General features: G+C 37.8%; 1 long non-coding RNA gene across 5 annotated transcripts in view; it reads right to left on the minus strand.

Moving 5' to 3' along the window:
- Window positions 1–27,118, minus strand: part of LOC118970721 (uncharacterized) — a 129,991-nt gene that overhangs the window by 90,235 nt on the left and 12,638 nt on the right. For all 5 annotated transcript variants that reach the window (XR_012121664.1, XR_012121672.1, XR_012121663.1 and 2 more), the window contains exon 2: window positions 13,968–14,211. This is a non-coding gene — a long non-coding RNA (uncharacterized lncRNA). The remainder of the gene's footprint in view (window positions 1–13,967; window positions 14,212–27,118) is intronic.

The raw sequence follows: 27,118 nt of genomic DNA on the forward strand, positions 1-27,118 counted from the left end.
CTTTCTATAGTGTGCTGGTAAACTCTTGGGACAGCAAATCCATAGAATATTCAAGTCAAGAAAGTTTCAAAGGACAAAGCAGTAACCTTAAATGTGAATGCATTTACATTAATAAATTTAGCTTAAATCCATTTGTGTCTAATCTCCTTGCAACTACATCCTGGTATTTAGAAATCATAAATACATTAAAAATTTTTTAAATTTTGATATCATTAATGTACAATTACTTGAACAACATTATGGTTACTACACTCCTCCCATTATCAAGTCCCCCCACATATCCCATTACAGTCACTATCTATCAGCATAGTAAGATGCTATTTAATCATTGCTTGTCTTCTCTGTATATACTGCCTTTCCCATGTCCCCCACCCCCTGCCACATTGTGTGCTAATCATAATGCCCCATTTTCCCCCTTATCCCTCCCTTCCCACCCACCATGCCCAGTCCCTTTCCCCTTGGTAACTGTTAGTCCATTCTTGGGTTCTGTGAGTCTGCTGCTGTTTTGTTCCTTCAGTTTTTGCTTTGTTCTTATACTCCACAGGTAAGTGAAATCATTTGATACCTGTCTTTCTCCGCCTGGCTTATTTCACTGAGCATAATACCCTCTAGCTCCATCCATGTTGTTGCAAATGGTAGGATTTGTTTTCTTCTTATGGCTGAATAATATTCCATTGTGTATATGTACCACCTCTTCTTTATCCATTCATCTACTGATGGGCACTTAGGTTGCTTCCATTTCTTGGCTATTGTAAATAGTGCTGTGATAAACATAGGGGTGCATCTGTCTTTTTCACACTGGGCTGCTGCATTCTTAGGGTAAATTCCTAGGAGTGGAATTCCTGGGTCAAATGGTATTTCTATTTTGAGTTTTTTGAGGAACCTCCATACTTCTTTCCACAATTATTGAACTAGTTTACATTCCCACCAGCAGTGTAGGAGGGTTCCCCTTTCTCCACATCCTCGACAACATTTGTTGTTGTTTGTCTTTTGGATATTGGCCATTCTAACTGGTGCATAAATCCATTTTTAAAACCCTTTTATTGACATTGTAATGATCCAAATTTAATTCAGAGTGGCCTTTACTATATTCTTAGTAAGATGGTATCAAACATGAACATGATGACTACAACTTATTCAGACACAGGGGTTAAGTGTCAGCCATAAAACTGTTTATAAAATTTTGGCTTCCCTGGAGCCACCTTTTCATCTGTGGTTTTCCAAAGGTGAAACTTCAATTCTCTTTCCTTGAGATATAATTCACATATCGTAACATTTATACCTTTTTGGTGTTTTCAGTATACCCAGGCTTGTGTCACCATAACCACTATTTAATTTAGAACATTTTCACCATTCCCCAGAAAGAGGTCCCTTAGCAGTTAGTCCCTAGGACCTCTCCCCTCAACCCAGGGAGACCATAAATTGATATTCTGTCTCTATGGAGTTGCCATTTCTGGATGTTTTCTATAAATGTAATCACATAACATGTGGCCTCTTTCACCACGTAAGGTAACATGCGGGTATCATTGTTGGATCATTATTTTGCTTATCACGATGAGATGATCTATGTCCCATGACAGGTACATCTGTTACACAACTAATGCTGGCTAAATACTAATTTCCATTTTTGTTGTTTAAAATAGGTACTGCATGATAAAATGGCAATGACTACACTTCACTAGTGCTGAGATGAATAACCGAATCTGAGAAAGATATATGTAGAGACTTAAAATACAAACACTATTATTTGTCCAGAATAATTCCTGTCATGGAATGTTACTACAGTTATGTAGCCTTCTATTTGTCATTAAGCAGTTAAGAGTGTATTCACCACCAGCCACAGACATCTCGTCTTTCTTCTGGCCTGACAGCCAAAACATCTCAGTGCCGTTTGGATAGATTTTGTTTGTGATCTGATCTCACAATCCTTTACCTAAAATCAAAGTGAAATCAAAGAGACATTGATAAAGGAAAAGAATATTGCCACTATTCTAAGAAGTAGACTGTTGGCTCTGTTCTCTGTGATGAATGACATTTTCCTTCATTTATTCACATCAATATCTGTAACTTCTAGATCTCTAATGTTTGATGTGTACCCATAGCTTTCTTTTGATAGGAATAGTGGGTTACAGTAGTGTTCAGAGAGCAAAGACGTTACTACATAAGTGCTAAATTCCCTGTTATGAAGCATAAAGTCATTTACAGTTTCTCTCTTGCATGTCCACTGCAGCATCACACACACACACACACACACACACACGCACGCACACACACACACACACACACACACCAATACTTTCAAATATTAGGTGCAATGGCAAGAAATTCACTCCTTGATAACTTTTGAGATTATGTAGCATTAACATAGTAAATGTTAATTATCTTAAAAACAGCCACCACTGCTACCACCACGACACAGTGAAAAGGCCCCTATGAATAAAATAAAATAAGTTTTCTGTTCTACAGGAAAATAAAATGCTGTCTCATTGGAGGAAACCAGAGCCAAAGCCAATCACTTTATTAATAACACTGGAGATGTCAATTTCTCTCTCTTCTGTAAACACAATCACTTTTTGCCTAAGAGAATACATTCTGAAATTAGAACTGGCCATTTTGTATCACTTCTTGTGTCTTCAATCAGAAAAGGCAATTACAGACTTTTCAAATTAAAAATAATCCTTGATATTTTTTTAGCATTTCTTGCCTCAAATGAGCTAGGACTTTCAGTCCAACACCACCAAATTTTCTGTAAAATAATTGCATTGTCAAAAATGACTGCAAAAGAAATGATGTTGTCCCTATTTTGTGGATATTTCCTAAATGTCTCTAATAGCTCTGTCAATATTTGCCATTTTCGAAATATGTTCTGGTAGAAATTCAGCCAGTGGTATTTTAAGCAATTCCTAATTAGGGACGATTTAAATGTCAGTGATCAAAACATAGGAAGGAAAAGTTTGTCTTAAATGATGACACAGCATATTTATAGAATACTTTATCTTGAGAAGATCAAAACAGATAAGCAGAAAGTATAAGTATCTATTTAACAGAGACGCAGCTTTGTCTAGGGGAGGCTAAGTGGGGGAGCTGTGTATTTCCCTTGTACATCTGACGACAGGAACCGGTTTGTTCTATTTAGTGGGAAAAAGCATCTAGGCAGGGGTTTATCGACATGGAAGGCTAGGAAGCCGCAGTCCAAGTACTCTACCTCTAAGGTCACTGATGCCTTTGACATCTTCTGTCCTTTGATGTCAATCTCTAAAACAAATTATAGATTTTGTTCCCTCAAGAAAAGAAAACTATAATTCGTGCTTCACGTAAGTTAACACAAAAGTTTCTGCCAAAGGCTGTGTTTCTGAAATATTGCAGTAAAAAGACCTATGTAAATAAAGGAGAAAAATAACAATAATAAATAAATAATTTTAAAATTAAATAAGTAATAAAAGAAACATTTAAAGATAGCTGGCAATGCCACATTTTACTGTATGGGTCCAGTTAAGGGATAATAATACCGAGCTTAGAAGGAGGTACATGCTCCAGAGCCCATTATTTTTCCAGTTGATTATTTACAACATACTTTCAATAAGAGATACAGGTAAACTAAGAGAAAAGGACACAAGCGAAGATTGCTGACATTCCTAGGATCAGCATAAACTATTATTCATATTTTGGCATTTTTGGTCATTTACTTCTTTGATATGATTTCAAATTTATAGAATATTTGCAAGGAGAGTACAAAAGATTCCCTGTACTTCTAACCCAGAATGAGCAACTGTTAAATTTTGCTTTATTTGCTCTACTGTATCACCTTTTCTCTCTTCATACACATGTGCATGTGCACACACACATCTATTTATGAATAAATATTTGTAATCACATACATATGTAAAATGATTCTTTTCTGAATCATTTGAGAGCCAGATAGAAGCATATCTTTATCTCAAAATATTTATAAAGAACTTGAACATTGTTATGATACATTGTCTAATCCACAGCACATATTTAAAGTTTACCAATTGTCTCAGTAACGTATCTTATAGTTTCTTGCCCAAGTACAGCATCTAACTTATTTCATATGTTACATTTACTTATTATGTTCAGTTAGTCTCTATTAAACCGGATTTCTGTCTGTCTTTCAGCCTTTCTGTCTTTCTTGACTTTCACATTTTTAAGAGAAGAGGTAGTAATGATCATCTGAATTTTGTAGAAAGTCCTGCAGTTTGAGTGTTTGGTATTTCCTCATGATTTAATTTGGGTTTATGAATATTTTTTTTGCAAGAATATGATGTGCCCTTCTCACTTCTCATACCAGGAGGCACATAATGTGAGTTTGTTACATCACTGATAATAAGATCATATGAGCTCTGATCACTTGGTTAGGTAGTGTCTATAAGGATTCCCCACTGTAAATTATTTTTCCATTTATAATGAACTGTACTTTGGGGGTATTCTATCCTCATCAAACTTTCACCCATTAAATTTAGAAAACATTGATGATTTATAACCCAATCATTTCTTCTATATTATTAGCTGACATCTTATTGATAAAATTTCTTGTCTCCCCTTCCTATTATTGATTCATTCATTTGTGTGTATTCATATAGATTCATGAATTCCCATTTTGTTCAGTTATACTACATTGTTTTTGTATTATTATTATTATTATGCTCAAATTGCTCCAGATTTGGCAGTGGACATCTTTACAATCTTTTTAACTCACCTCCATGATTTATTGAGCATTCCCTTAATTTACGGTGAAAATGTTCCAGACCCACAGTAGGTTTTCTCTGCCCCAGCTTGCAATTAATATTTACTTCAATGAATCCTGGTTCCTTTTAGTAGAGAAATGGCTCTTAGCAACTAAGGCCTGAGGAATAAGTGTGCTCATTGATGTGTAATTTCCTCTAGGTGCACTCACCAGACAGAGCTAGGAAGTATGTGCATGTATGTACACACATGTGCACACCCCTATACATACACACACATACCTATCTATTTCTTTATTCATCTATCCAGTAAGAACAGTTCATAGTAACTCCAATGCAAGGCCAAAGGGAAGACATTCTACTCTTCAGTTTTTCTCCTTTACATATCTATCTCCCCTTTCCATAGTGAGAAAACTATCTCTTATTATCATGTACATGTATTTATATATATGTTAATCATACATATAACTACTATATCATATATAATATATACATATCTCCTATATCATATATTATGTCTATATGTGTGCATTTGTGTATATATATATATGTAGTTTATGTGTATGTATATATTCTGTGTATGTAACTGTAATATTCATCCATTTAAAGTGCAAAATTCAGTAGATTTTGGTAAGTTCACAAATTGTATAACCATCCCCACTATGTAATCCCAGAACATTTCATCAACCTCCCTAAACAAAAATCCCATACTCTAAACTCAAAATGGATCAAAGACCTGAATGTAAGTCATGAAACCATACAACTCTTAGGAAAAAACATAGGCAAAAATCTCTTGGACATAAACATGAGCAACTTCATGAACATATCTCCCTGGGCAAGGGAAACAAAAACACAAATGAACAGGTGGGTCTATATCAAACTAAAAAGCTTCTGTACAGCAAAGGACATCATCAATAGAACAAAAAGGCATACTACAGTATGGGAGAATATACTCATAAATGACATATCCGATAAGAGGTTGACATCCAAAATATATAAAGAGCCCATGCACCTCAACAAACAAAAAGCAAAACAATTCAATTAAAAAATGGGCAGAGGAGCTGAACAGACACATCTCCGAAGAAGAAATTCAGATGGCCAACGGGCATATGAACAGATGCTCCACATCCCTACTTATCAGAGAAATGCAAATTAAAATGACAATGAGATATCACCTCACACCAGTAAGGATGGCCACCATCCAAAAGACAAACAATAACAAATGTTTGTGAGGATGTGGAACTATGGGAACTCTCCTACACTGCTGGTGGGAATGTAAATTAGTTCAAGCATTGTGGAAAGCAGTATGGAGGTTCCTCAACTCAAAATAGACATACCATTTGACCCAGGAATTCCACTCCTAGGAATTTACCCTAAGAATGCAGCAGCCCAGTGTGAAAAAGACAGATGCACCCCTATGTTTATCACAGCACTATTTACAATAGCCAAGAAATGGAAGCAACCTAAGTGTCCATCAGTAGATGAATGGATAAGGAAGAGGTGGTACATATATACAATGGAATATTATTCAGCCATAAGAAGAAAACAAATCCTACCATTTGCAACAACATGGATGGAGCTAGAGGGTATTATGCTCAGTGAAATAAGCCAGGCAGAGAAAGACAAGTACCATATAATTTCACTCATCTGTGAAATATAAGAACAAAGCAAAAACTGAAGGAACAAAACAGCAGCAGATTCATAGAACCCAAGAATGGACTAACAGTTGCCAAAGGGAAAGGGACTGGGGAGTGGGGTGGGAAGGGAAGGATAAGGGGAAAAAAGGGGCATTATGATTAGTACACATGATGTAGAGGCAGGGGGCACGAGGAAGGCAGTACAACACAGAGAAGACAAGTAGTGATTCTATAGCATCTTGCTACGCTGATGGACAGTGACTGTGATGGGGTATGTGGTGGGGACTTGATAATGGGGGGAGTCTAGTAACCAAAATGTTGCTCATGTAATTGTACATTAATGATATCAAAATAAAATAAATGAGCAACCAAACAACAACAAAAATAATCCCATGCATGTCAGCAGTCATTCCCCATTTTCCCTCTCCTAGACTCTGAAAAACATGAATTTGCAGTTAAATGGTAAATAATATACTAGGGGCACCTCCAATTAGTGCAGAAAGGATGAAAAGAAGAATTACCTTCATGTCCTCGAGTATGAAGAAGCTTCTTGGAGAGCACAAGATAGAGGAATGGGATCGAGCAAGGGCACACATTTAGGCAGTTCCTGTTAAGGAATCTAATGAGAGTGAGTTTTCCAGTTGAAAAAATATATAGGCAAGGTGCACACCTTCCTTAGAGACAAGTTTCCCAGGATCAAGTAATTGCATTGTAGATGTAGTCACTGTGAAACAGGAATGAATAGCTTACTTATGAGAAAGAAGAGCATCTCTGATGAAGCAAATTTCTCAATATTTTAAGAAGGTAATCATGTCTCAAATACTATTTCCTGAGAAAGGAGATGGGATGCCTGTAAGGATGCCTGTATGATGAATGCATACATAGTGACAGGACTGCCCTGATTGGTTTTCATTTCCTCCCACCAGTGGAATAGCTACAACACCGGCTAGCTATGTATTAAATGGATAAATCTATAAAGGAAAAATAGAACAAAGAGATCAGGGTGTTCAGTGGGAGGCACACTTCTTCCCCACATTCAGTGTTTCCTTCCAGATGGAGTAAGTTTCACTGGGATGAGACTCCTGTGCTCCCTCCATGCCCACATTTAGTCATCCCAGGGATGGAAGAATCCATTGATTGGTGAGTTTGGAACTAGGCAGTTGGCACACATATTTCTTCATTTCCTGAGAGCAACTTTGTCTGCAACAAGAATTCTGTTTTCTCCTTCTTGCTGTGAGGATTTCACAAGCAATTTCTGCCTTGTGTAATACACTATACTAGTTCAGTGAAAGTTGGGACTACTTCTGAGAATATTTAGAGTCCATTTCCTTAAAGATATAAGCCACCTTCCTCTAACAGTCGTCACTATTAGCTGCTTTCTCCCCTCATTTCTCAGCTATTCAGTACTTTTGTAGAGCACAAAGTTTATTCTTGGACTCCCACAAAACCTGTTTTCACTTGCTAACGCATTGCAATGCAGCGATCTCTGAGGCCTCGGTTACTGTAGTATATCTAACCTCATCTCATTTACTTTATATTTTTCAGAATTATGCCCAGGAGTCCTCTCACATTTTTTTTTTAAATGTGGTTATATATCTCTGTGTTAATGATATAAAAATGCTCTGTCATTCTCACAGTTCTGTTGCAGAGCAACAAGTCTGCAGTGCAATGTAGTTGGAACTGGAGTACTTACCTGTTTATACTGCCTGGCTTTCTGTGAAGAACCAGGATTTTAACAAACAAAGAAAATCTTTTTCTCATTTATACCACTATTCTTAAATTTTTTCGGTTTCCATTTTACTTATAGTCCAACCTGATTTATAAATATGCTTGTGGTGCTTTTTTAATTTTTTATTTTTTTAAATTAATTAATTGATTTTTATTTTTTTGAAGAACATGTTTACTAGGCTCTCCCCTACCCCAAGTTCCCACCACAAACCCCATTACAGTCACTGTCCATCAGCATAGTAAGATGTTGTAGAATCACTACTTGTCTTCTCTGTGTTGCAAAGCCCTCCCCTTTCCCCCACCCCCCACATTATACATGCTAATCATAACACCTCCTTTCATCTTCCCCGCCCTTATCCCTCCCTACCCTCCCATTCTCCCCAGTCTCTTTCCCTTTGGTAACTATTAGTCCATTCTTGGGTTCTGTGATTCTGCTGCTGTTTTGTTCCTTCAGGTTTTCTTTTGTTCTTATACTCCACAGATGTGTGAAATCATTGGTATTTGTCTTTCTCTGCTTGGCTTATTTCAATGAGCATAATACCCTCTAACTCCATCCATGTTGTTGCAAAAGGTAGGGTTTGTTTTCTTCCTTTGGCTGAATAATATTCCATTGTGTATATGTACCACATCTTCTTTATCCATTCATCTACTGATGGACACTTAGGTTGCTTCCATTTCTTGGCTATTGTAAATAGGGCTACGATAAACATTGGGGTGCATCTGTCTTTTTCACACTGGGCTGCTGCATTCTTAGGGTAAATTCCTAGAAGTGGAATTCCTGGGTCAAATGGTAAGTCTATTTTGAGCATTTTGAAGAACCTCCATATTGCTTTCCACAATGGTTGAACTAATTTACATTCCCACCAGCAGTGTAGGGGGGTTCCCCTTTCTCCGCAACCTCGCCAACCTTTGTTGTTGTTTGTCTTTTGGATGGTAGCCATCCTCACTGGTGTGAGATGATATCTCATTGGGGTTTTAATTTGCATTTCTCTGATAACTAGCGATGTGGAGCATCTTTTCATGTGTCTGTTGGCCATCTGAATTTCTTCTTTGGAGATGTGTCTGTTCAGCTCCTCTGCCCATTTTTTAATTGGATTATTTGCTTTTTGTTTGTTGAGCATGAGCTCCTTATATATTTTGGATGTCAAGCCTTTATCAGATCTGTCATTTATGAAAATATTCTCCCATACTGTAGGGTACCTTTTTGTTCTAGTGATAGTGTCCTTTGCTGTACAGAAACTTTTCAGCTTGATATAGTCCCACTTGTTCATTTTTGCTTTTGTTTTCCTTGCCCGGGGGGATATGTTCATGAAAAAGTCGCTAATGTTCACATCCAAGAAATTTTCCCTTTGTTTTTTTCTAAGAGTTTTATGGTTTCATGACTTACATTCAAGTCTTTGATCCATTTTGAATTTACTTTTGTGTTATGTGGTTAGACAGTGATGCAGTTTCATTCTCTTACATGTAGCTGTACAGTTCTGACAGCACCATCTGTTGAAGAATCTGTCATTTCCCCATTGTATGTCCATGGCTCCTTTATCAAATATTAATTGACCATATATGTTTGGGTTACTGTCTGGAGTCTCTAATCTGTTCCACTGGTCTGTGGCTCTGTTCTTGTGCCTGTACCAAATTGTCTTGATTACTGTGGCTTTGTAGTAGAGCTTGAAGTTGGGGAGTGAGATCCCTGTCACTTTATTCTTCCTTCTCAGGACTGATTTGGCTATTCGGGGTCTTTGGTGTTTCCATATGAATTTTTGAACTATTTGTTCCTGTTCATTGAAGAATGTTGTTGGTAATTTGATAGGGATTGCATCAAATCTGTATACTGCTTTGGGGAGGATGGCCATTTTGACGATATTAATTCTTCGTAGCCAAGAGCATGGGATAAGTTTCCATTTGTTAGTGTCCTCTTTAACTTCTCTTAAGAGTGTCTTATAGTTGTCAGGGTATAGGTCTTTCACTTCCTTGGTTAGGTTTATTCCTAGGTATTTTATTCTTTTTGATGTAATTGTGAATGGAATTGTTTTCCTGATTTCTCTTTCTATTGGCTCATTGTTAGTGTATAGGAAAGCCACAGATTTCTGTGTGTTAATTTTGTATCCTGCAACCTTGCTGTATTCCGATATCAGTTCTACTAGTTTTGGAGTAGAGTCTTTAGGTATTTTTATGTACAATATCATGTCATCTGCAAATAGTGACAGTTTAACTTCTTCTTTACCAATCTGGATTCATTGTATTTCTTTGTTTTGTCTAACTGCCATGGCTAGGACCTCCAGTACTATGTTAAATAACAGTGTGGAGAGTGGGCATCCCTGTCTTGTTCCCAATCTCAGAGGAAAAGCATTCAGCTTCTCGCTATTCAGTATGATGTTGGCTGTGGGTTTATCATATACGGCCTTGATTATGTTGAGGTACTTGCCCTCTATACCCATTTTGCTGAGAGTTTTTATCATGAAGGGATGTTGAATTTTGTCAAAAGCTTTTTCAGCATCTATGGAGATGATCATGTGGTTTTTGTCTTTCTTTTTGTTGATGTGGTGGATGATGTTGATGGATTTTCAAATGTTGTACCATCCTTGCATCCCTGGGATGAATCACACTTGGTTGTGTTGTATGATCCTGTTGGTATATTTTTTAATTCAGTTTGCTAATATTTTATTGAACATTTTTACATCTACGTTCATCGGGGATATTGGTCGGTAATTTTCTTTTTTGGTGGGGTCTTTGCCTGGCTTTGATATTAGGGTGATGTTGGCTTCATAGAATGAGTTTGGGAGTATTCCCTCCTCTTCTATTTTTTGGAAAACTTTAAGGAGAATGGGTATTATATCTTCTCTGTATGTCTGATAAAATTCCGAGGTAAATCCATCTGGCCCAGAGGTTTTTTTCTTGGGTAGTTTTTTGCTTACTGCCTCAATTTCTTTGCCGGTAATTGGTTTGTTTAGATTTTGTGTTTCTTCCTTGGTCAGTCTTAGAAGGTTGTATTTTTCTAGGAAGTTGTCCATTTCTTCTAGGTTTACCAGCTTCTTAGCATATAGGTTTTCATAGTAGTCTCTAATAATGCTTTGTATTTCTGTTGGGTCCGTCACGATGTTTCCTTTCTCATTTCTGATTCTGTTGATGTGTATTGATTCTCTTTTTCTCTTAATAAGTCTGGCTAGAGGCTTATCTATTTTGTTTATTTCCTCAAAGAACTAGCTGTTGGTTTCACTGATTTTTTCTATTGTTTTATTCTTCTCAATTTTGTTTATTTCTTCTCTGATCTTTATTATGTCCCTCTTTCTGCTGACTTTAGGCCTCATTTGTTCTTCTTTTTCCAATTTTGATAACTGTGACGTTAGACTATTCATTTGGGTTTGTTCTTCCTTCTTTAAATATGCCTGGATTGCTATATACTTTCCTCTTAAGACTGCTTTTGCTACTTCCCACAAAAGTTGGGGCTGTGTGTTGTTGTTGTCATTTATTTCCATATATTGCTGGATCTCAATTTTAATTTGGCCATTGATCCATTGACTATTTAGAAGCGTGTTGTAAAGCCTCCATGTGTTTGTGAGCCTTTTTGCTTTCTTGGTACAGTTCATTTCTAGTTTTATACCTTTGTGGTCTGAAAAGTTGGTTGGTAGGATTTCAATCTTTTTGAATTTACTGAGGCTCTTTTTGTGGCCCAGTATGTGTTCTATTCTGGAGAATGTTCCATGTACACTTGAGAAGAATGTGTATCCTGTTGCTTTTGGGTGTAGAGTTCTATAGATGTCTATTAGGTCCATCTGTTCTAGTGTGTTGTTCAGTGCCTCTGTGTCCTTGCTTATTTTCTGTCTGGTGAATCTGTTCTTTGGAGTGAATGGTGTGTTGAAATCTCCTAATATGAATGCATTCCAGTCTAATTCCTCCTTTAGTTCTGTTAGTATTTGTTTCACATATGCTGGTGCTCCTGTGTTGGGTGCATATATATTTATAATGGTTATATCCTTGTTGGACTGACCCCTTTTTTGTTATGTAATGTCGTTCTTTATCTCTTGTTACTTTCTTTGTTTTGAAGTCTATTTTGTCTGATACTAGTACTGCAACACCTACTTTTTTTCTCCTTGTTGTTTGCATGAAATATCTTTTTCCATCCCTTGACTTTTAGTCTGTGCATGTCTTTGGGTTTGAGCTGAGTCTCTTGTAAGCAGCATATAGATGGGTCTTGTTTTTTTATCCATTCAATGACTCTATGTCTTTTGATTGGTGCATTCAGTCCATTTACATTTAGGGTGATTATCAATAGGTATGTACTTATTGCCATTTCAGGCTTTAGATTCGTGGTTACCAAAGGTTCCAGGTTAGTTTCCTTACTATCTAAGAGTCTAACTTAACGCACTCAGTATGCTGTTACAAGCACAATCTAAAGGTTCTTTTCTATTTCTAATCCTTTTCCTTCCTCTTTCATTCTTTATATATTAGGTATCAGATTCTATACTTTTCTCTATCCCTTGATTGGCTTTGGGGATAGTCAATTTAGTTTTGCATTTGCCTCGCAATCAGCTGCTCCCCCCTCCCTACCATGATTTTACTACCTCTGGTGACAGCTATCCATCCCTAGGAACACTTCCATCTATAGCAGTCCCTCCAAAATAGACTGCAGAGATGGTTTGTGGGAGGTAAACTCTCTCAGCTTTTGCTTATCTGGAAATTGTTTAATCCCTCCTTCAAATTTAGATGATAATCTCGCTGGATAAAGTAATCTTGGTTCCAGGCACTTCTGCTTCATGGCATTAAATACATCATGCCACTCACTCCCTTCTTGCCTGTAAGGTTTCTGCTGAGAAGTCTGTTGTTAGTATGATGGGCTTTCCTTTGTATGTGATCTTATTTCTGCCTCTGGCTGCTTTTAATAGTCTGTCCTTATCCTTGATCTTTCCCATTTTAATTACTATGTGTCTTGGTGTTGTCTTCCTTGGGTCCCTTGTGTAATGGGATCTGTGGATCTCCATGGCCTGAGAGACTATGTCCTTCCCCAGATTGGGGAAGTTTTCAGCAACTACCTCCTCAAAGACACTTTCTTTCCCTTTCTCTCTCTCTTCCTCTTCTGGTATCCCTATAATGCAAATATTGTTCTGTTTGGATTGGTCACACAGTTCTCTTAATATTCTTTCATTTTTAGTGATCCTTTTTTCTCTCTGTGCCTCAGCTTCTTTGTATTCCTCTTCTCTAGTTTCTATTTCATTTATTGTCTCCTCCACCATATCCCACCACCTGCTTTGAATACCCTCCATCGTGTTCTTTAACGATTGGATCTCTGACCTGAATTCATCCCTGAGTTCTTGGATGTCTTTCCATACCTCCATTAGGATGTTGATTATTTTTATTTTGAACTCCCTTTCAGGAAGAGTCACGAGGTCCATATTTAAATCTTTCTCGGGAGTTGTATTAACAATTTTACTCTGGACAAGGTTCCTTTGGCATTTCATGTTTGTATATCGCACCCTCTAGTGTCCAGAAGCTGTATTCTGGAGCTGCTCAGCCCCTGAAGCAATGTACTAGGGGTAGGAAAGAGCTGTTCCCCACCTCCTGCCTCCTGTGCCTGTCTCCACTGCCTGAGCCAGTGGACCAGGCACACAGGTATAAGTTTTTGTCCCAGAGCATCCAGATATGGATCCCTGCTTTCCACAAGCAGCCAGAATCCCAGTCTCCCCAGGAACTCTGCCTGTATTAACTTTCCAACTCAGTAGTCATGTGAGTCTCATTAAAGCACCATGAAATGTAGATTTGTGCTCTCAGCGCAGATCTCTGGAGCTAGGTATTCAGCAGTCCCAAGCCTTGCACTCCCTCCCTGATCTGTTTCTCTTCCTCCCACCAGTGAGCTGCGGTGGGGGAGGTGGGAGGGTCCCGCGGAGCCACAGCTCTGGTACCTTACCCCGTTCGCTGAGGTCTGCTCTTTTCTCCAGGTGTGTGCAGTCTGACACGTCCTCTTTCCTGTTGCTCTCTCAGGATTAGTTGCACCAATTAAATTTTCTAATTGTATCCAGTTTTAGGAGGAAGCCTCTGTCTGTCCTCTCATGCTGCCATCTTTAGTCTCTATTCTGGATCTTTTTCATAACCATTCACATATTCATTCAAAAATCATTTACTGAGTTCTTACCATCAGTACAGCACTCAATCTAAAAGTGGGAAAAAGGTGGCAAAAAAATGGAAATCATATTTAGTTCTCAATGAGTGAAAAGTGTAAAAATATACACATTTAATTTCATTAGAATTGGGATCAATGCTACAGAGAGTAAATGTAGTGTTTTGAAAGCATACACTGGTGCCCTCACCTGTGTTTTTGAGAGGTGGCATACTCAAAGAAGGGATTTTTGAGCTAATGCTTAGTTAGGATAGAAATTACCAGGTAAATGGCACGAGGTCCAGAGAAACCTTTAAGGACAGGGAACAGAATGTGCAAAGGTCTTGTGGCAAGAGGAGAATAAACTAAAAGAAGGTTATATAGTTAAAACAGGAAGAAGTGGTGGGTAACCAGAGATAAAGTTGGTGATGGGGGCAGAAACCAGGTTATGTAAGCACTTAGCAGTCATTTTTCTTTATCCTAAGGAACAGTGAGAGTTATTGAATACTTTTAAATGGAATTTCTCTCCAATTTGCATTTGAAAAGATTATTCTGACCCAGTGTAGAGAATGGACTAGAGGATGAAAAGCATGGATCATACACTACTTTAGAGAAAGCCATTGTAGCAATCCAGGAGAAAATTGATGGTGTGTGGACAAGGCTTGAATCACCAGCGTTGCAGCAAGAAAAATGGTAAGGGAAGGAAAATGGAAGGCATGCTTTGTTCTCTACTCAGATAACCATCTTCTTGCCCTCGTCTTTGGTTTCATCTGCAATGCTTAGGTTAAACTGGATTTTCCTCTTCCAGTTCTTAGCTCTGGGCATTTGCTCTTGCTACATTTTAAATATTGGGTTATATATACGGAAATGCAAATTACTAAGGGCAGGTACTGTGTTTTATATTTATCTCCACTGTCTGACTAATTCTATGTTTCATAAATATTTGAATGAAACAACCATGAATTGGCCAGCCATATTATCGAGGGCAAGTAATTTAATCACTATAGTCCTCAATTTCATCACTTAATATGGAACCTCATCCCTTAACCCTCACCCATTGTGAGCCCATGTACCACATCCCAGCAAGCAAATATATTTTTCCTGGCACTGAGTATATACTGAAACTGAATCAGTCAGATCCCAGTAGGAAGAATTTAACTCAAAAGGATTTCATGAAGATGTTAGAGTATGGTTCAAGGGCTAGCAAGAATATAGGAAGTTCCTGGGAGCTCTGACATCAGGAAACCTCTACCACCCCTACACATAAAAAGATAAAGGGAATATCTGAATTCAGCCAAGTTGCAGAATACAAAATTAATGCACCTTTAATAGAAATATGTTGAATTCCTATACACTAACAATGAACTATCAGAAAGAGAAATCAGGAAAACAATTCCATTCACAACTGCATCAATACAAATAAAATACCTAGGAATAAACCTAACCAAGGAAGGGAAAGACCAATACTCTAAAAACTACAAGACACTCATGAGAGAAATTAAAGAAGATACCAATAAGTAGAAACACATCTCATGCTCATGGATAGGAAGAACTAATATTCACAAAATGTCCATCCTGCCTAAAGCAATCTACAGATTTAATCCAATCCCTATCAAAATACCAACAGCATTCTTCAACAAACTAGAGCAAATAGTTCTAAAATTCATATGGAACCAAAAAAGACCCTGAATAGCCAAAGCAATCCTGAGAAGGAAGAATAAAGTGGGGGAGATTATGCTCCCCAACTTCAAGCTTTACTACAAAGCCACAGTAATCAAGACAATTTGGTACTGGCACAAGAACTGACCCATAGACCAATGGAACAGACTAGAGAGCCCAGATATAAACTCAAGCATATATGGTCAATTAATACATGATAAAGGAACCATGGATATACAATGGGGAAATGACAGCCTCTTCAACAACTAGTGTTGGCAAAACTGGACAGCTACATGCAAGAGAATGAAACTGGATTATTGTCTAACCCCATACACAAAAGTAAACTCAAAATGGACCAAAGCCCTGAATGTAAGACATGAAACCATAAAACTCTTAGAAGAAAACATAGGCAAAAATCTCCTGAATATAAACATGAGCAACTTTTTTCTGAACACATCTCCTTGAGCCAAGGAAACAAAAGCAAAAATGAACACATGACTACATCAAACTAAAAAGGTTCTGTACAACAAAGGACACCATCAACAGAACAAAAAGGCATCCTACAGTGTGGGAGAATATATTTGTAAATGACATATCCGACAAGGGGTTAACATCCAAAATATATAAAGAACTCACATGTCTCAACACCCAAAAAGCAAATAACCTGATTAAAAAATGGGCAATGGATATGAAAAGAAAATTCTCCAAAGAAGAAATTCAGATGGCCAATAGGCACATGAATATGATGCTCCACATCACTAGTCATCAGGGAAATTCAAATAAAAACCACAATGAGAAATCACTTCACACCACTTAGAATGGACAGTATCAAAAAGAGTAAGAACAATAAATGCTGATGAGATGTGAAGAAACGGGAACCCTCCTACACTGCTGGTGGGAATGTAAACTAGTTCAACTATTGTGGAAAGCAACATGGAGATTTCTCAAAAAACTAAAAATAGAAATACCATTTGACCCAGGAATTCCACTCCTAGGAATTTACCCAAAGAATATAATTTCTCATATTCAAAAAGACATATGCACACCTATGTTTACTGAAACACTGTTTACAATAGCCAAGAAATGGAAGCAACCTAAGTGTCCATCAGTAGATGAATGGATAAAGAGGTGGTACATATACACATGGAATGCTATTCAGCCATAAGAAACAAACAAATCCTACCATTTGCAACAACATGGATGGAACTGGAGGATATACTCAGTGAAATAAACCAGGCGGAGAAAGACAAGTACCAAATGATTTCACTCATATGTGGAGTATAACAATGAAGCAAAACTGAAGGAACAAAACAGCAACAGAATCATAGACTCCAAGAAAGGACTAGTGGTTGCTAAAGGGGAGGCGTATGGGAGGGTGGGTAGGGAGGGAGGGAGAAGGGCATTGAGGAGTATTATGATTGGCACACATGGTGTGGGGGGATCATGGGGAAGACAGTGTAGCACAGAGAAGGCAAATAGCAACTCTGTGGCATCTCACTACACTGATGGGCAGTGACTGCAATGGGGTATGGGGGGACTTGATAATATGGGTGAATGTAGTAACCACATTGCTTTTTCATGTGAAAACTTGATAAGAGTGTATATCAATGATATTCCTTAATTTAAAAAAATCAGGAACCAAAAAAAAAGATAAGGGGGAAGAATAGGGTTCATGAAACCCCTTGGGAGATGGAGCTGTGGACGTGGGTCTGTCCAACAGAAGTTGTAGTCCTTAAATGGACAGCCACTGCCAGGACTGCAGCCAGGCAGGGCGTGAGTTGATGGCAGGAGTATCCAGGACTCTGAACTGTGTCTTCTCCCAGCCTTCAATATCTTCCTCATGCCTTTCGTTGACTGAGCCCATTTGAAAGCCAGAGGGCTAGGAAATCAGGTGGTTCTATTCCTGAGGTTAATCTCCCAGGCCACTGATAGAGAGAAAGGAAGAAAATAAATGGAATCAGAAAAGAAAGAAAAGGTTTAGACAACTCTTTAGGAAAACCACGGGAGACTAAATTTAGTAAACCAGAAAAGTGAGTCCAATAAAGCCTTCTAAATGATGACATGAGCCAGATATGCACGAATATGAGGACTTGGAGTCCTCAGATAGGAGATTATAGAGCCATGGAAATATTGGCAAGAAAGGATGAAGTAAATGGGCAAAGGGGAGAATATATAGGCAAATGTTCAAGCTGAATCATTTGCTTTCACATTTTTGTCCACATCTATGTTTGAAGGGTAAGAACCTTTCCAATCAGGCAATCACATGATTGCAATATTCACTTCAATTACCGTAATTGCACCAAAATACCTTTTTACTATCTAGAACTCACAGACTCTCATCTTATATACTGTATTTGATTTAAAATATTGGAAACTCTGTGACCTAGGACTGTAAAATTAAATGAAATTCAGTATATCCAATACCTATTATCAATTGAAGGCTTCTTCATATTAACCATCATACTATCAAAACTGCACATGGAAGATGGTGAAATCCTTCAAATTTCTGGATAAGAGCCTGAGGCTTAAAGAGGCAGGTAACACATCCTGCATGACATAGAGTGAAAGAGGGAAGCCAGGGGCTCACCCTCAGCTCTCTGACTCCATAGCTCTCATTCTTTCCCCTCCACACCATAGACTACTGAAGCAATGGAGCTGGCCAGAGGTGGGGCTGAAGAAGTAGTTGATGGGTTCCATGTTTAGATACAGGAGTAATAAAGGGAATTTACTTTCTTTTCTACTTAATTGAGAAAAACCTGTCAGAAGAGATGGAAATTTTGAGTTAATTGGTTCAGGGAAATAAGATAGCTTGGTTAAGCAAGACTACATGATACCCAATAGATATGCAGTATGGATAAAAATGAGCCTAACCTAGAATCCTGGGGAGAGTCAGCAGGCTGGGCCTGAAACATGGTTTCAGCAGGATGGAAAGATTAGAGGTGAGATTGCAGAAGGAGCTGTTTAACCATGAGAAATTCTTTGTGAGAAAGTGTGCTTTGCAAGTCTGCCTTCCTGGCAAATTTCAGGCATTTCTTTACATCATCTTCCTACTTGCTTTACTGACTCATTCAATTTCTTCTCTAATTCCCAAAGCAAATTCCATGCACACTTCTAGGTGCTGGGTCATGTAAAGACAGAGCGACACTCTTTCCCTTTACATAGTGGAAGACAAAGAGCCACAAACCAACAAGTGCCATCTTACTGACGATGGTGAAACAGCTGCTGAGGGTGCTTTGAGACACACAGCAAAAAACATCTTAGCGTGAAGAGGTCAGAAGGATTCCTTTTAAAGAACTTGGTCTTGAAGAGTGAGAATTAAATGGGTAGAGCAAAAAAAAAATGAGTAAGATTTTGAGTAGAGAGAATGACATCTGTGAAATCCTTGAGGACAGAGGCAAATAGTTTTGACATGATCACAGTGCAAGGTGCTTGTAAGACAGGGGTATTGGACAAGCCAAAGGAAGCAGGCAGGTGCTATACACAAAGTTACGGAATTTGAGAGTAACCACAAAGGTCTGGGGAGCCACTGAAAGATTTAAATCAGCAGAGTAATACAATCAGATCCAAGCATAGTAAAGATCACATTGGATGCAATATGGACAGGAGACATAAGAAATGCCTGGCAGAAGGTACAGGGACCAGGTGGACAGCTTGGTTCCATACCTGAGTGACTGTGCAAATGGTTGTGATAATAGCAGACATAGAGAACACAGGAGGAGATGCAGACTGGACTAGAGAAAACAGGAAGTTTTCAACCTAATTATTTTCCCATAAATTCTCATCATGCCTCCTTTAACATGTTAAGAAGGAGAAGGGAAATATATATATAAATGATAAAGAGTGGATATTATGACTCTTGTGTTTATTTTCTGGCCTCGGACTGAACACAGGCATCCAGGGAACCATGTTTCTTGTAAATAGAAAAAGGAAATATGAATTGACCTTTAACCCTTTGGGGCAATGTTAGCCAAAACCAGCCATTCTCATCCCTTTTTCATTAGTCTTCAAAAGACAGATTTCAAAAGATAGCAAGGCACCTCTTCACAGTCACTTAATGATGACCTTTGAAGGGGAAAAGTCTAGTCTCTCTCAGGAACAAATGAACTCACCAAGAATAAGCTTTTGATTTTGGTACATTTACCTTTTGCCAAGCAGTGTCTGTTATACCAAGATTCACATTAGTAGGCGGCCTGCAGGAGGTAAAACAACTCTTCACCCACTTCAGAATGGATTTCTTACCTGCCTCTCTGCAGATAAGGGACATTACTGATCTGGTTAGGGTAGTTCAATTAGCAGAGCAAGCAGATGCCTAGACTGGAGCGAAGGCTAAATTACTTTTGTCCTTGACCTAGAGAAATTACCTAGGCAACCAGTACTATAGTTCCTCTGTCTTCTAAATGAGCCTGATAAGTGGTACACTATCTAAACAAGTTAGCCTCAGACCCAGCAAAGTGTGGTAGGGTTTGGGAAACACTGCTCCAAACAGAAAGACTGTAAGCAGCTTTTGTAAACAGATATATTTAATTTGGCCCCCCTCCCTAAAATGGGTGAACAGAGCCTGCAAAAAACATTGTGAGAGCCAAGGAAAGTGTTCAGTATCTCAGTAAGTGAAAGTTAGTAATTTGAGGAATCTGTAACATTGCTGTAATAATGTTTGTTGACAAAAATACTCAGTTAATTTACAGTATTGCTCAAATTAGAAAACACTACTAATTATAACACTTTCCCTTCACTCTTCTGTAGCAAGCAGGATTCTCTGGTTGCAAACAAGAAGTCAAATCTATACTGGAAGATCATGACGGTAACTCAGAGGAACGAAGCGTAAGATGAGAATGAAGCTGGATAAAGAATTGAAACATTTAACTCTGCAGACCTGAGTAGGAACTAACAGAAGTCTCTCCTCGGGGGCAGCTGAGAAAAATAAGTTCTTTATCAAGCTGAGTGACAGCTTTTAAAAAGGATATTCAGGGAGGAATGAGCCTGCAAGGAAAAGAGTAATGTTTAAGGAGGTGGAAAACATGTGCTTTAGAACTCCAGAAGCAGAGTCCGTCAAAATGCATATGCTTTACTTCTTCAGTTAATGTTGATCCCTTGATGAATGGCACTCATTTGAAACTGGAAACAGCCCAACGGATATTCTATATAAAGAACGTACCTTGAAGGAAGACAGCATGAGGCATAATAATACTAATTTTTTAAAGTTGGCTGTGCTACGTTGACATTCATTAAAGTAATGCAAAAAGTATATACATATTAGGTTGCACAATGATAAACTTACTAAGGCTGATGCACCATAAAAGGTCATTGAGGAAAAAAGGAAGAAGAGGCGGACAAGATGGAAATCTACCTTCTAAGTGGAAAAATATAACTTGATTTTGGCAAAACTTATAATGAACTGAAAGTTAGTTCCTTTCAATGTGTGTCAAGTTTTCTTAAAATAAATAACACTTAGGAAGAATTAATATTGTTAAAATGGGCATCCTGCCAAAAGCAATCTACAGATTCAATGTAATGCCTATCAAAATACCAACAACATTCTTCAATGAACTGGAACAAATAGTTTTAAAATTCATATGGAACCACAAAAGACCCCAAATAGCCAAAGCAATCCTGAGAAGGAACAATAAAGCAGGGGCCATCTTGCTTCCCAATTTCAAGATCTACTACAAAGCCACAGTAATCAAGACAATTTAGTACTAGCACAAGAACAGACCCACAGACCAGTGGAACAGAATAGAGAGTCAGGATATTAACCCAAACATATACGGTCAATTAATAAATGATAAAGGAGCTATGGACATACAATGGGGAAATGAAAGCCTCTTCAACAGCTGGTGTTGGCAAAACTGGATAGCTACATGTAAGAGAATGAGACTGGATCATTGCCTAACCCCATACACAAAAGTAAATTCGAAATGAATCAAAGACCTGAATCTAAGTCATGAAACCATAAAACTCTTAGGAAAAAACATAGGCAAAAATCTCTTGGACATAAACATGAGTGACTTATTCACGAACATTTCTCCCCAGGCAAGGAAACAAAAGCAAAAATGAACAAGTAGGACGATATCAATCTGAAAAGGACACCACCAATAGAACAAAAAGGCATCCTACAATATGAGAGAATATATTCATAAATGACAGACTCAAAAAAGGGTTGACATCCAAAATATATAAGGAGCTCATGCACCTCAACAAACAAAAAGCAAATAATCCAATTAAAAAATGGGCAGAAGAGCTAAACAGACAGTTCTCCAAAGAAAAAATTCAGATGGCCAACAGACACATGAAAAGATGCTCCACATTGCTAGTCATCAGAGAAATGCAAATTAAAACCACAATGAGATATCACCTCACACCAGTAAGGATGGTCACCATCCAAAAGACAAACAACAACAAATGTTGGTGAGGTTGTGGAGATAGGGGAACCCTCCTACACTGCTGGTGGGAATGTAAACTAGTTCAACCATTGTGGAAAGCAGTATGGAGGTTCCTCAAAAAGCTCAAAATAGAAATACCATTTGACCCAGGAATTCCACTTGTAGGAATTTACCCAGTTTGAAAAAGACATATGCACCCTTATGTTTATCGCAGCACTGTTTACAATAGCCAAGAAATGGAAGCAACCTAACTGTCCATCAGTAGATGAATGGATAAAGAAGAGGTGGTACATATACACAATGGAATATGATTCAGCCATGAGAAGAAAACAAATCCTACCATTTGCAACAACATGGATGGAACTAGAGGGTACTATGCTCAGTGAAATAAGTCAGGCAGAGAAAGACAACCACCAAATGATTTCACTCATATGTGGAATATAAGAACAAAGAAAAAACTGAAGGAACAAAACAGCAGCAGAATCACAGAACCCAAGAATTGACTAACAGTTACCAAAGGGAAAGGGACTGGGGAGGATGTGTGGGAAGGGAGAAATAAGGGAGGGAAAAAAGAAAGGAGGCATTATGATTAGCTTGTATTATGTGGGGGGGGGCAGGGGGAGGGCTGTGCAACACAGAGAAGACAAGTTGTGATTATACAGCCTCTTACTACGCTGATGGACAGAGACTGAAATGGGGTTTGTGGGGGGTACTTGGTGATGGGTGGAATCTAGTAACCACAATGGTCCTCATGTAACTGTAGATTAATGATACCAAAATTAAAAAAAAGATGGAAAAAAATAAAAATAAAAATAAGTTAGCCTTAAAGGCCAATGAATGAAACCCAGCCCCAGCTGATGGATAATTTTACTTAGCAGCTATTTAGTTCAACAAAATTTTCAGATAGTGATTCAGACAATACTTCAGTGGTAATGATTGCAGAATTAAGTGTGTAAGTCTTGATGTACTGCGAGGGCTTAAATGAGTACTTGGATGAGATGAAATGTGTCATTTTTCTACCACCACAGTAGACAAGGGAGAGTATTTTTTCATTTGGGGACCGGGTGCACAACCTTACACTTATTATCTGTGTAGCTTTAGGCAAGCATTCTAACTTTTTTAATCCTCAAACTCTTTATACACAAGGAGACTAGTAACGCATCACCAGCCCTCCTACCTCACAGCATTGTGAGGTACACCTGGCAGAATGGATGGGTGGGAAAGTCCTTTTGCATATTCTACAGCAACATCTAAATGTAAGGGTTAATTACATTTATGACGACATAGTACTTAAAAATAAACTTCAGGAAAAAATTGTAACAGTTTGGATCTCTTGGCTAGAGGCCATAAAAATAGTATTAATAGAATTCAGATGTGTCACAACCACTGGGAACAATATCTCACAAACCAAAACAACGTTTTTTAAGAGTTAACGTCAATGTGTTAAGTTTCTATTGTAACCCTTAAAAGAAAGTAATTTTTGTCTGTAATGTATGTATCTCCATAAACAACTGCTTTTTTAAGACCATGTGCAACAGCACTAAAAAGAGCTGCAATTGCAACACCACCTTTGACATGACAGAGCATGAGCATGATTAATAGCGCATACAAATATAATCGCGGATATTGGGTAGTGCACACTCTACTTAATTGTTCTGAAAATGATAGGGTATGCTTCCTTTAGGCTAATCACTGAGAATTTTTTTAAATTGCCCTTTAATAGAAGTCATACTATATTTTTAGTCTAGAGAAAACAGAGTCTGTGGGAACCACCTTCTCCCATCCATGTCTTGGCAGTGAGAACTAGTGTCTCAGATCAAGACTATTTATTGATCCCCATGGCAACAATGTGCTTTATCTTCATAAATCCTAGTATCATCAGGGCCCAATGGTTCTTTAGTATGGTATCTCAACCCTAAAATAACTATCTTGATGCAAAATATAAATGTTTTAAACAGATTTTTTAAAAATAAAAACATTGCTGTACTGCTACTAAGTCTGATGTTGCCTTTTCACAAGATTTTCATTTTGTAGTAAACTCTGCCATTTCTGAGTAAAGACACTGGACCTTTCAAAGAAGTGATTTGAGTTGAAGTTTTGCCTTTTAATTTGTTACTTGGCAGAGAGTTAAGTGGAGGGTAGCAATGTTGGGGCAGGGTCTTGGAATGATGTTTCTACACCCAGGTAAAAACACTTCATGAAGACACTGCCCAGGTGCATGCCTTGTGTAGGTTTAAGGTTCACTACCCTCTATTTTCCAAGCTTAAGGAAAAACTAAATTCCTAAAAGCTTCATCTACAGTACGACCTGGTCACTTTTCAGGTTGTTAGATTTGTCAAGTACACTGGCTAAGATTCCAAATAACAACTCAGAAAGATTGAGTTATATACCCATAAATTGCTTGGGGATCTTCCAAAGAAAAAAATCTGTATGAACACCAATACGTGGTGCGATTATTTTACTTTATGGTCAGATCTGACACTTTTCAAGCCTACAAGAACATGCACACATTTTGATAAAATTAATGTTCCATAGAACATATTTCCATACAACTACATTATAATTTTTATTCAAGTGAGTGTAGGTGGTACAGATATGCTATTTCTTTGACAGTTTCCCCTCCAATGTTTCAAATGCATTAACGCTCAGCAGGTGAACGTGAAATGCTTTTTATACTTCAAAACCATTCCCTTGTCAGATCATAAATGATTGTTAAATCAGGGTTGAGTCAGCTGCAGCTGGATATGTCATTCATTGATTTTTTTTTAAAATAGAGATTTAACATTTCTATGCATTTTAACACCCTCTTTTGGTAATGAAAGCTTCTGGAGCCAACTCTTCCTCTGTTCTCTGTTGAAGACCTGCTGTTCTTTCTCATTTTTCAACTGCTTCATGAACAAATAAAGTAACTTGGCATTGTCATTAAGAGGAGTGTTTCAATACTCTAGACCCCCCGATTGTGCTCTGAATACTTGGCCTCTGCCCTTTGCATCATAAAGGCAACCAGATGAAAAAGAGTGTCGTACATCTAAGCATCGACCGAGCAGTTCCAGTGAGTGTAAAGGCTGCCCTGGCTTCAGCTTGATTCCCAATGTTCTAAAATAAGTCCCTTTTTTAAAAACTGAAATTGTCCAGTGAGAGTACTAGTTGGGAGGTTTGAGTGAAGAAAGCAAGTGAATTTTAATCTCACTGGTCAAGAATTTCACCTTACTTCCATTTGTATTCCATGGGTGACTGGCCCCATCAGTACGTTATGTGTTACAGGAACCAAAAAGAAAAAAGAGAAAAGGAAAGATTTCTGAATCATCAAGTAGTCTTTTTTGTAATATTAATGGGGAAAGGGTTTTATTTTTAAAAATTACATTGATAAGGATATCCAAACAGAGCACAAAGCATAAGTTTGGGAAATATGTCTCATGTAGTTACATGTCTGTCTACTTTTATGTGTCTGTGATATGCATGTGTAATATATGATGCATGGCTGTAAAATAATGAGGCTTAAAAAACACAAATTTTGGAGAATATGTTTGTGCTGCAGTGAAGTTTCATAAGCTCCTGAAACAGTATCCAAATATAAAATATTGCCATTATAGATTGTTCAATGACAAATATTTATTAAGCAGCTCCTATCATCCATATCAATGAAATAATAACATTTGTAGGGACCAGAAAGAATGAAATGACTTTGCCAATAGTTACACAAACACAGAAAAAGGAGAACAAGTATAAAACTTGACAGCAGTCAATATAGGCAATGTATATTAAAGATCATTAAAGGAAGAGACACTCCTGTTTCTACAATGCGGTTTCTCTTTGGAATATGCATTGTTGTTTTTCCTGAAAGAGACATTTCATCATTGTATTCAAATAATGACAACTCAGAAATTGTCATTAAGAATAAGAATTATACTACAGCATGGCAATCTGTGGAGGCAGAGTGAATGTGACAACAGAAAAAGACACGGAACAAGGCAGGCTCTCAATAATTTCACACCTGGAGTCACTATTGATTGTGTTTGCACTTATTCTCAGCTGCAATTGCTCAGTCTCGCAGTTGGACAACACTTCTCATTCAAAATAAACCTTCACTTCTTGATGGATCCAAATCAGGTTGCTGCCATTTCCAGCTGTTTGTTGATCAGAGCACATTGCTTTGAGATCTGCCTTTTAGGTCCTTGAACCAAAGACACAAGGGCAGGAATACTTTGAAGCATCTTATTATATTTACCAGTGTCACTGACTCTATAACAAGTTTAAAACAAATCACAGTGACTATTTGCTGTCATTGAGGAGCTGCAGTTTTCATTTTGCAATGTCTGTGGATTAGAAAGTTCTTGAATTTTGGGGGACCAGAGATTCTCTCCCATTATGGTTACAATTGTACATACAGGACAAAAAGACTGAAGAAAAGCAGAGTGATTTACTGAACTTGTTTCCTTCAGAAAGAAGTCTCATTAAAGTGGCTTGTAGATAATTCTAAACTATCTTAAATAAGATAAGCTCCAGTTTGGAAAAATATACACTTCTAGGTTATGTCTGTGTATTTTTCTAAACATTCACCATGCCTTTCTCCTGTGTGAATGAATAGCTTAGGTGACATATAATACTTTATGCACTTAGAGAACCTCTGACATGGTTAGTTCCTAAAAAAAATGTTAATAGCATGCAATTTTTGCAAAAGCTCTTGACTTTTCTTTGGGACTAACAATGGCCAGGTGTTTTTGGAGAAAAGCTTCCCAGTTTTTCAAGCCTCACCATCACCACTCAATTCTCCTGAGTTAGTACTAACCTTCCTGACTTCCAACTAGCTGAACAAGAGGCCTCCTCACTCAATCAACACCTTTAAGTCACCCTCCCCTCAAAAAATGTTCCCTGGGGTCCAACTAAGGGGCTAAAAAAATGGTATGGCTCTCCAACATTGTC

This window comes from Manis javanica, chromosome 1, assembly GCF_040802235.1.
Source record: "Manis javanica isolate MJ-LG chromosome 1, MJ_LKY, whole genome shotgun sequence".
NCBI lineage: Eukaryota > Metazoa > Chordata > Mammalia > Pholidota > Manidae > Manis > Manis javanica.